Source organism: Branchiostoma floridae, chromosome 18 (genome assembly GCF_000003815.2).
Source record: "Branchiostoma floridae strain S238N-H82 chromosome 18, Bfl_VNyyK, whole genome shotgun sequence".
Taxonomy (NCBI): domain Eukaryota; kingdom Metazoa; phylum Chordata; class Leptocardii; order Amphioxiformes; family Branchiostomatidae; genus Branchiostoma; species Branchiostoma floridae.
The window spans coordinates 1,065,785-1,077,629 of NC_049996.1; the positions used below are offsets into that span (position 1 = coordinate 1,065,785).

An 11,845-nucleotide genomic window follows, 5' to 3' on the forward strand; every position below is an offset into this window, starting at 1 on the left:
GAAATCCACTGCATTCATGATAGGATTTCAAACTTGTCACATATATAGATGAGGAAGAGAGAAATATCAATGCATATTAATTATGCTAATGACGGCCTCATTTGCATAACTAATTAGAAAATATAAACGTGTTGACGGATCATCATGGTTTTTGGTATGTAGATAGCCAAAGGGAAGACTTACATGATGGAATTATAATTATGCAAATCGACTGCTAATTTGCATAATTAATGAGAAAAGTTCGTAAATCCACTGCATTCCTTAAAGCACTTTCAAACTTGTCACATTTTTAGCTAAGAAAGAAGGAAATATAAATACACATTTATTATGCAAATGATGCTTATACAATTTAATATTATTATGTAAATCTAATCTGTATAGGGATCTAATTTGCATAAGCAATGGCGAAATGTTATGAACCAACTCCAGGCATATAAAATAAAATGTAATGAGTAACACATTTATATCTACAGACATCATTCTACATAACAAACCTGGTTTATTTGGCAAAGGTATGTGTTCTTTGAACTCTAGTTAAAGTATCGGTTTGTTTGCCGCTTTTTAGGTTTGTTGTCGATTCTTCAACAAAGTTCAGGAGTTGTGTTATTTCTTTTATCACAATTTTTTAAATATCGTTTAGGGTAGCGTGGGATTCAAAATGCTGCATGGTAGACGTAACCACTATGGGTATAGTAACTTTACAGGCTACGCATGTCAAAGAAGCTGGCCTGTAATTGATCATGTTGTGTTGCTCCTGTTTTGTAAATGCGAATAATGAAGGCGCATGATTGAAACTGAAAACCCATATACCAACCGAGATCTTGTGCGAAAACATGTTGTGAATTGTACTGTGGTGGGTTTTACGTTTGCAGCAACTATCTTTGTCAGTTCTCTTTCTCTAGAAACGTCCTCTCTAGTGGGGAAAAATACTTGTTATTTTTATCTTCAAAACTTGAAATGCCAGTTAATATACAAATAACTTGTTGTCGTCTTCTGTTGTTCCATTTTATTGTCCCCGTGACTGTGCCCAGTTGGGTAGAGATTCACTACATAGACTAGTCTGTTTATAACGTTGGGATCATGGTTGAAGTTAATGTATGTGCTTGCACCCTAACATAACTTTTTAGGGAACCGAGGTTTTCTGTGCCTTTCCCCTAAGGTTTAAGGAATATCAATATATTATATGGTAGATAGTTGTACACGACTTATAACTTATTAACCCTATTCAGACCGGGCTTTTTTGGTCATCCCTGGACCGGGGGGGGGCTTTTCAGGCCCTCCACTTCTAAGTCCTATAACTCTTGAACGACGTACCGTAAAGCCACCAAATTTTTAGGACATAATATCGACGTAATATCTGACAGGTATGTGACGTTTGACGTTACGTTGACGTAAGATGACGTAATTATGACGTCATCAACTTGATTATATTGGCCAAACCCATGAAAAAAGGGTATTCTCAGAAAACTTCAAGTTATGCTTCAAAAATGTAACAACAAGTGCAGATAACATAATGATAATATTTGTTACGCCTTGCGTTGTCAATAGCAACATCAATGACGTCAATATGACGTCATAAAATGACGTCATGCACATCTAAGATACGAGTTGGGCTCCGCCATATTATATCCACCACCGTAAATTTTTTGAAATACTTTTTTTGCAACAAATAATCACAAAGGGCAATGAGTATAGACTAAATTCATTCATTTAGATGGTTTTTGATGAAAAATTACCAGGTAGTTACAAATTTTAAGGGAGAATTAGCGTGTTATTCTTGATCTGGCCGTTCGGTCCGCCATCTTGGATTTTGGGCTGATGACGTCATCAAATTAGCATAATTTATGCATATATAATTATAAAAGATATGCTAAATAATATAAGATTTTATTTATGTAATAAAATCGCAGTAATATAGCAAATAAATGTGAAAAATACATTGTTACAACCAAAAATAGTGATTTTTGGCAAAACTGCCTGTCAACAAACGGTTGCCATGGCAACAAGAAAAAATGGAAAATTTGTCAAACTTCGTGGAATTGTTGCCAACAATATTTCAGGAAAACTCAATAAATTTGGTGGCTCTAGCGTAAGCCGCCCTGGCGTTATAGGACATCGAAGTTAGCGCGGGCCTCAAAAGCCCCCCCCCCCCGGTCTGAATAGGGTTAAGGTATATGGAATTCCACCAAAATATTACCCAGAAATTAAAAAAAAAGACATCCACGTATCTTTGATCTACGTGTCATTTTATGTTGTATTTTTTTAGGCTTGCATCGGCGTGGATGAGCAGATTTTTGTATAATCACAACCTCCGATACAACGATCGATTCAGAAGCATGCTTCAAACTGTCTCTAACACTTCCAACACAGAGGTGTGTATGCCGATTTTAGTGACATGTTTGGTCAATCTATCATATAAAGGTCAACTCGGTAGCCCTGCCGACGTAGAAGCACGTGGCATCATGGGCAATATTGCTTTTAGATCATCCTAGAAGATTTGGGTCCGAAGATCCAGATCCCTTTTAGCAAAGAAGCTACAACTGTGCAAAGCGTGCAGCAGCAAGACATGACCAAAAGCAGTTATAGAGAAGTTGGACGTCTGCCAGCAAAAATATCTGTGTGCGATAACAGAGATTCAATGGCCAAGAAACATGATAACCAATGACATTCTACACAAAACCTGTAACACCCCCCCCCCCCCCTCTTTGCAAAAGTTGAGCAATCGATTTGGTCTATGTTTTAAACACATCATCAGCATGCCACAAGACATAGCCTTATTAAATCTAATTGTGGATCTAAGTAAACTCAACTCAACCCAACATCCGCCGGCTTTCTGGAACTTGACGGAGAATAGCCCTTCGTCAGGGGAAATGGGTTTTTCATATATGGGTAATGTTTGTAACTGTCATTATCCCATAATGCCAGTGTTTTTGGTTGCTATAGATTGCCATGTGTGTTGCCATGATGTACTCTATGCCACATGAAATCTCACCACTGGGCAAAAAAATAATTCCAGAATTAGCTTCTGCCCTTTAAGTTTTGCTTGAAATCCCCACATGCTGTTTCCCAACAAAAACACTTAAAAGACATGCTAATAAGCTGGTTTGCATGGTAAAGGGGACTCGACCTAAATCCTGGCCTACCCAAGGTGTTACAGGGTGCAAGTTTCTATAACGGTTCGCTCAGCTTATGGCAGGCGGATTACAAACCGCGGGTAGGGGCCAGTTACAGCCCTGGACAGCGGATTTGAAGTTACACAGACTACCTCAAGACACCAGCACAAAAGCCTTCGAATTCTAAAGTACCTCTAGGTTCCAACAGGTACGCAAGGGAAGACATCATGTCAACCCGGTTAGCTTACTAAAATCAGAGCTAAAGAACAGAGGTCGAGTACTTTAGTGAAAGCACAGTGGAAAATGAAAGACTGGGTGCACCTATAGGACTTTCCAAAGACTATTGATGCAGAATACAGCGATTGATGATGATGATGATGATGATGATAATGGTTAACTTGCTTCTTTCCATATGTGGAAGGGATGACTTGTGTTAACCACCTACCTAACAGTACCAGCATTCCTGTGTGCAGAAGATAAGTAACACATCGCCAGACATATTGACATATTAGAGTAAATTAAAATCAAATTAGGCAAAAGATGAAGATCATAAGCCAACAAGATGACATTAGATGCCTACAAGGATACGGCGTTTGTTACAAACTGAATAAATAGATATCGTTATGGATGACGGCACCACCTCAACACCGCACAATCTTATCATATAATGCTTTAGCGAATGTGGCGCCAGGTTCCAACCAGGTACCCTGTTCATTGTAATATTGTAAAAAAAACCTGTATTGCATCTCTTGAGTTTTGACTTAAGTCTAAAAATATCCCTAACTACCGAACCTAACTTTTTCACAACTAAAACAGTTAACACAACAGTTTTTCCTAGGACTTAGGTTATGATCCATAAAATTTCACAACTACGTTGTATTTTGGTTAAAGAAACATTGATATGGACGTAATACTCTATTTTTATTGATTTTAGGCCTATAAGTTATATTTTGTATGGCAACGAAAGTCATATAAAACTCGTAGTTCAAAATGTATTCTATGAAAATTCCCAACTTTTTTTGCAATAAAATCACGTCCTTATTAAGCCACATTGCGTTAAAAATGGTACAAAACTTACAGAAATTTTTGTCTATTACCCCTTACTTTTGGGCGTATATGGGCTTTCAAGACATTATTTGATCTACGAATACAAGATACTTTCGTATCTTGCATCTTTCAAAATAAATTGGATGCTCTTATAACCAACTGTAGTGCTAGCGAAATGTTTGCGTTTAACCATACTGATACTTCGACGCCAAATGGCGTAAACAGTGCTTTTTCTTTGTAGACATTTTCATTCATTCAATACCATTGTAAAGTCTGTGCCGAGTTCTGACTCATTCTACCGAAATTCATTCTTCAGCAATCCCTAGCGGCGCCTATATACATAGCTATAATGTTTCTGGAATATATACTTGTACATTTTCTATTTTTTTCTACGTTTTCCTACGTTTGTTTTTGTTTCATATGGTCCGGTTATCGCCTAAAATAAAGAAAAAGGTACGTACCGCAGTTACAAAATTAAGTTGGGGTTTCCCGAAACCCAAAACGTAAATTTAGGCAAAAACGTAAAAATATGCACTGGCGGAATATAGGATATGTCAAATACATTAGCAAAAAATCATTTTCATATTGAATTAATTTTGAAAAATGTCTATTTTCAGAATATAAAGGACAAGAATAATCAACAAGTACCGTTTTTGGCATTCATAAGAGCAGCAACTGATAACAGAAAAGAATGGCAGAATAGACACTGGATTCCTGTTTCAGATGCTTGCATCCCTTGTAAGGTATTTATGAATTATGAGTTACTTTCATCAAAAATAAAGCAATGGATATCCAAACACTACCCCTTATCCGACTTGTAGATTTTGATACTCATCATAGCATATGCAATGTAAGTGCTCCCTGATCTCTTTTTTTGCCACAATGATACCTTTGTCGTGATTATTATTCATGAACTACCCGATTAATATAAATAATCCTCATACGTCAACTAAGATTTTTTAAATCCTTGCAAAATCTATAATAATAAACTTACCTTAACATTATCATATTATATTATTACTTAAAAACATTGGTACAATAACAATGCTATGGTATAAATGGTAATCGGAAACTGTCAAATGTATGTAAAAATATATGTTAAAAAATTCAAGACTTAATTTGTCAACGTGTGAAAGTCTGCCACATGACATACACATAAAGGTAGCATGGTAAAATTATCTACAAAGACATTAATTGTTTACAATTTGTTTGGCATTAATATTGTTTTCTGATATATTTATTCATCGATCCATCAGCAACATTGTCACATATTTGTGTAAATGATAAATTCATGGTCATGGACCAATCTCAATAAAATTGATTACAAATTGAAGGGCAGGCTTACAACACACACCTTTTACCCGAAGGCAGATATTGCAAAATCAGATCGGCGGGGTGGGGGCGCTAAGATTAACGTATACCAGGACTAAGGAATTTAATGAATTTTCCTTACATATTTCTCAACAATTGTACCACAAAATAGTTTGTGACTTTTAATCTTTGTTGGCCATAAATATTAACACCCTTTGTAATCTTATGTTGCATTTTACATTGTTAAATATTCAAATGTATGCAACTTTAAAGACATATTTGATCAGAAACCAAAACGGTGGACAACGTCATTAGCAACCGTTAAATCTGGTTATGTATCTTTACACAAATTCCATGTCAATTTGTCACTTAAAATTGATATCAGTGTCGTTGCCATCGGGAAATATTTGGAAGACTCAAATATTAGTAAAAAAAAACTTAATAGTCAATTTTTCTAAACATCTTTAGGCAGAACGGAAATTCCAGATTTAGACGGTTTAGCCACAGACAATGCATTATGACGTTATGATTACTTTATATTACCAAACGTATCAAAACGATACCAGCATCTTAAAAAGGTAAAACAAAGAGAAGAATAATCTTTGCGATTTTTTTTCATTATAGCCCAAGCCTATCTCGGATACAGGAATGCCCGGTCAAGATTGGGTTACAGAGATTAAAAAAAAAAAAAAACTCCATTCAAAATGATCCATGCAAATCATTCTTTTTGCAAATTAGGAATTCTATTGCATGATATGCAGACCACAAAGCTCTTTTATCTTTTAACTTTTCGTTGTTGACAACGAATTTCTTTTCAACGCTCTAATCGTACGTAGTAGGCCAATGAATCGCCGTTTATTCACCGTGCCGAACATCCTGGGCGAAAGTTTCGCGTATGACCCGAAATGTAATTGAGACCACCCAGGCAGTTGCGAACCACCCGACCAGCAAGCTGGCTTAAGGGGTGACTAAAAGAACAGTCTGACGCTGACGTGGGCGTTTTATGGTTATAGCGGGTTTCCATTACCTGGTTTCTCAGTTCCTTGCTCAACAACAATTGCTAGGCCTAACGCCAGTGAATTAAGAAAAAAAGCAAAAAAAACAAAAAAACAACAAAAAACAATTACGAACAACACTGATTTAATACCCAAATATTATTGTTTTATGTAGAATAGGTAATTACATTATTCCTTCGGATTAACCGTACCAGCTTTAATCATATATGGTAAATAATAAAATAATACATTAGATTTGTTTTTTCTAGATTCACTATGACTACATAGCACACACAGAGACGCTAGCTGATGACCTGCGTCTCTTTCTCCGGAAAGTGGGAGTCACAAATCGGGATGACATACTGCCACGGACAAAAAAAAGAGGAGCAGAGAAAAAACTTCGGAACCTCTTCGGATTAATTCCATTGGAAGATTTGAGAAGAGTTGCAAGAAAGTTTAAAGCTGACTTTGAGATGTTCGGATATTCCTATGAAGAAGAAGTATTAAAGTTATCGCAGCCTTAGTTGTTTACAGAGAGCTCGCTTTATCTTGATAATATACAACACAATGTCAAAGATTATTGTCAAAACATATTTTTCCCTTTAGCTCTCTGAATTCATTACTTATTTGTATTTTAGGATGTTTTATTTGTATAACTCGTATTACATGTATAACTCGTTGTTTTATGGGGCATATTTTTGGCCAATAAATATTTTACTGCTTAGTAGTTATATAGAATATATGGAAATACCCCCTTAAATTTGATTACAGTTCAATTTTTATTTGTGACAATGGAATAAGAGATAAAGATTTACATTCTGTACGTTAAGAGAAACTGTCTGTTGTTGTTGGCATCCGTCTGCATCAGTCTTTTTGATCAAAACTTCTTGTTGCCATGGTAACGGCAAAATGAAGTATTCTGACTAATTTGTCAAAGTTTTGCATCTAATAACACGGAAATCAGCATATTTCACGGCATTTTTTCGCAACACCTTTAACCCTATTCAGACGGGGGGGGGGGGCTTTTGAGGCCTGCGCCAACTTCGATGTCCTATAACGCAAGAACGCCTTACGCTAAAGCCACTAAATTTAATGAGTTTTCCTAAAATATTGTTGGCAACAATTTCACGAAGTTTGACAAATTTTCCATTTTTTCTTGTTGCCATGGCAACCGTTTGCTGACAGGCAGTTTTGCCAAAAATCACTATTTTTGGTTCAAACAATGTATTTTTCACATTTATTTGCTATATTACTGCTATTTTGTTACATAAATAAAATCTTATATCATTTAGCATATCTTATATAATTATATATGCCTAAATTATGCTAATTTGATGACGTCATCAGCCCAAAATCCAAGATGGCGGACCGTATGGCCAGATCAAGAATAACAAGCTAATTATCCCTTAAAATTTGTAACTACCTGGTATTTTTGCATCAAAAATCATCTAAATGAATAAATTTAGTCTATTTCCATTGCCCTTTGTGATTATTTGTTGCAAAAAAAGTAGTTTTAAAAATTCAAGGTAGTGGATATAATATGGCGGAGCCTAACTCGTATCTTAGATGTGCATGACGTCATCGATGTTGCTATTGGCAATACAAGTCGCAATAAACATTATTATTCTGTTATGTGCACTTGTTGTTACATTTTTGTAGTATAACTTGAAGTTGTCTGAGAATACCCTTTTTTCATGGGTCCGGCCAATATAATCAAATTGATGACGTCATAATTACGTCATATTACGTCAACGTAACGTCTAACGTCAAACACTCGTCAGATATTATGTCAATACCAAGTCCTGAAAATTTGGTGGCCCTACGACACGTCGTTCAAGAGTTAGAGGACTTAGAAGTGGAGGGCCTGAAAAGCCCCCCCCCCCCCCGGTCCAGGGATGACCAAAAAAGCCCGGTCTGAATAGGGTTAAACCTATCGTTAAAACAAAACCAAATCTGAATAAACCAACATTTTGGCTTTTTTAAAATTGTTGTGAAATTTTCAAAGAAAAACACTTTTGCTCTTGGGCAGCATAAAAACAATGCGATGTTTCAAGCTTAAAAAAATTGAATTTTTTGGGCAAATTTTGTAACGCTGTAGGTGCCACTCTGCTAATTTTTTTAGCTTGAAATTTGTACCGCATATAGATCATTTGATTGTCTATTAAATGCATTATTGCGAAATTTGGGGTCTTGTGTAGTTGTCATGTGGTTGTCCCTGAAATTAATTCATTTTTGTTGTTTTTGCAAAAATTGTGAACTTTAGCCATGATCAAAGTACGCTACGCGACGAAGTAAAATAGGATTCTGATTCAACTTCTAGTCAAAGTTAGATCCTTACAGACATTTGATCCTAAGAATTGATATTATTATTATTAATATTATTATTAGGAAAACATTATTTCATTTGCAGCACACTACCGCAAAACGCATTTTATCCAGAAAAGAATTGCAATTATGATGTTGGAATGTAGGAATGAATAAAATTGTTTAGACTAAGTCATTGATTTGTCTAAATCAATTTTATCATCATTTTGGTAGTCATTGCCGACAAAAGACTTGGGAGACCAACAATGTACTTTTTATAGCTAACGTTTTGTTTATTACCTAGTACAATGTATTTTTTTGTAATTTTGATGTTTGTTCATATTACGTTTTGACGTAATATGAACAAGTGATTACGTCATGATGTCATATTTGGGCTAAATCCGTCTAGATAAGGAATTTTCGCTATACATGTATACAAAGTCTTCTGGCTTAGTATGCAACCTTGCTGCTGAGAGTAAAGTCGAAATAACAGGGTTAACCGAAACTCAGCTGTGTGACGACTTTCCAGACGATACTATTAAAATACCCGGATATGTGAAGGGATAGGGGTTCTAGGCATGCTAGCGATAGCGATATCATGGACTCCATCGCATTCAAGGAAAGGAGCGACAACAAAAAAATTGGAATTTTGACTTTGGTTAATTATTTTTCTGATGTATCTGCTTTAATTTTAATGTATTATATATCAATAACATGCTTGTGTGATGCCCTTCCATATGGTTACAGACCCATTATGATTGTGAACTCTCGAAACGAGCACAGGGCCTTCGTACATGAGGGGTCTACAAACAAGTACCCAAATTTGACTGTGTAAAACTCTGTATCGTCCTGCTGGTATCGGTGCGTGTCTCAGTTAGTCAATCAATCCCTTTTTCATGTCGTGTTCGGTAAACGGAACATACACGTTTGTTTTAGCACATTTGTGTAGAGAATATCTACCCTTTCGGCAATTAGATGGCTGAATCAAAGCGTGGAGGCGGCACGGAGAACTGCACAATGACACGACCGGATTAACTTTCAGCGCTTGGTAGTTGAGGCAGCGTCACACAGAGCAAGGGCCATAGCAGACCAAAGCAAAGATGCGATGATGGAGTACAGTCGTAGGATGGGATAGCCTTCCTACGGTTACCGCAGCACTCGATTGAACACCTCTTTGTTCAGATTGTTAGCTTGACTAAAGAGTAACAGTGCCTTTGATTAACATGTCATGTTTATTCAACTTACATTCATTCACAAGTAAGAAAGAAGGTCGACGGAAGAAAATCGCCTGAATGTAATTTCGGAACTTTATTTTTTAAAAGACTTCATAGTAAATTTCGAGAGAGTCCCGTGGTTAACGATGCCTGTATTTGAGTCTGTATTGGACATGTGGTCTGCCTGGAAATCTCTTTTTGAAAGAGTTTGTAATTAACATCACCGAATTAAGAAGTTCAAGGTCAAAGGAACTGAACGGTCACCCTTGCTCTCCGACAATATTCGGGGGATTATGTCCCTGCGTGAACAGACGAGATGCACGGCCGAACGAACGGGGGTGAGAAGGTCTGGGAAGCCTGCAGGCACATGAGAAATCACACAAAAGACTGCTTCTCTCAAGAACGTTTAGCCATTACACCGAGGAGATAAACAAGGGCTCAACTAAGAATATGTGAAAATTCCTCCAGTCTCTTTTGGGTAAATCCAATTCCAGCGGCATTCTAATTAAGCATGATTACGACACGGGAGAAACGAGCTATTCCCGGATATAGCCAACAAATTGAACAACTAATTTTTGGGACAGTAGCTGAAAAGCTGGCTAAATCTATCAAGAGAATCATGTCATCTTTTAGCCCCTTGTCTGCGTAAAAAGATCCCTAGCTCGTTTCTCTTTCAAGATAACAACAGCAGACTTTGTCAAACAGGAGCTCAAACTGCTAAATTCAAACAAAGCTACTGGCCTCGACCATCTCAATAACAGGCTTTTGAATGCTGCAACCAAGGTGATCGCCACATATTTACAACCAGCTTGAATGAAAAAACAAGAAATCTTTTTTAAAAAGTTGTGCCGTGCCGCGTGTTAGGGATATCGTCAGGAAAAAGTAGGTCAGCACTTCAAGCCCGGAAAGGCAAAATGCTGTGCCTTGGCAAAAACACAATACAATGACTGTTTTTACTGTTTCTGAAAGAGCTAACCAAGAGGAGTAAAATGCTTTTTAAATGAAGCAAATATCTTGAAGGGTTGCTGAGATATGGCTCCACAAAGTTGCCAAAACCTACCCTGAGATATGGCCGGCTGCGCGATAAACGATGAAAATTTAAAAAAATACCTTTGAGGGGTGATGAAAATGTAAGTAAAGGCTGCAAAGCTTGTTTTATCTTATTTCCCTGTAATATGTACTACATAGAATCACTCCACAGAGTTCTGAACATTCATGTCATTTTATTATGCTTTTACACAGGGTCGAAGTATGCATTTTACAACAAATTACACAGGTGGTACCGTGACATTTGATCCCTGGAGAAGGAAAAATCCTCCAAAGTCCACACACTTGTATCTCTTGACAGGGACAACCCTGTCTTTCAATATTTTACATATAACAGCACCCACTGGTGTCCTATAACACAATAATTGTAATCTTACCTGTAATTCTTTAAGAAATAAGTAAATTTGGGTTTAAAAGTTCACATTTTGGGTAACAGTCAATGGTGTTTTTTGCACCAGTTGAGTCGCATTGTAGAAGATTAAATATCATGCTTCATATACTTTTGCAATGTACACAACATTATGGTAACTTATATTACCAACAATGTCACATCTATAGAATATCAGCAATATTAATTGCCTTATAACAAGGTCAACTTGGTCAAGGTGAAAGGTAAGTGTGTGAATATGTCGAATTATTTTCATGTTGAGCCATGATGTTACACTGTATCAACAGTACAACTTAACACTTGGATAATAAAATTTAGAAGACAGATGTTTGTACTAATAAGAGATAAAATATCAATAGGTAGACATTGTGTCAACACTAAATTTATTAGAACAAGTTCAATATTTTTCAAGGTCAAAGGCTCAGT

At 36.4% G+C, this 11,845-nt stretch overlaps 1 long non-coding RNA gene across 2 annotated transcripts in view; it reads left to right on the plus strand.

Annotated features, from left to right (window-relative positions):
- The window catches only part of LOC118405594, a 10,259-nt gene extending 3,256 nt beyond the window's left edge, over window positions 1-7,003 (plus strand). Inside the window, exons 1-3 of one of the 2 annotated variants that reach the window (XR_004829910.1) lie at window positions 2,313-2,372; window positions 4,778-4,903; window positions 6,736-7,003. This is a non-coding gene — a long non-coding RNA (uncharacterized LOC118405594). Of the gene's footprint in view, window positions 1-2,312; window positions 2,373-4,777; window positions 4,904-6,735 lie in introns of those variants that run through there. The other variant, XR_004829911.1, reaches the window with a different exon arrangement.
- The last annotated feature ends 4,842 nt before the right edge of the window (window positions 7,004-11,845 follow it).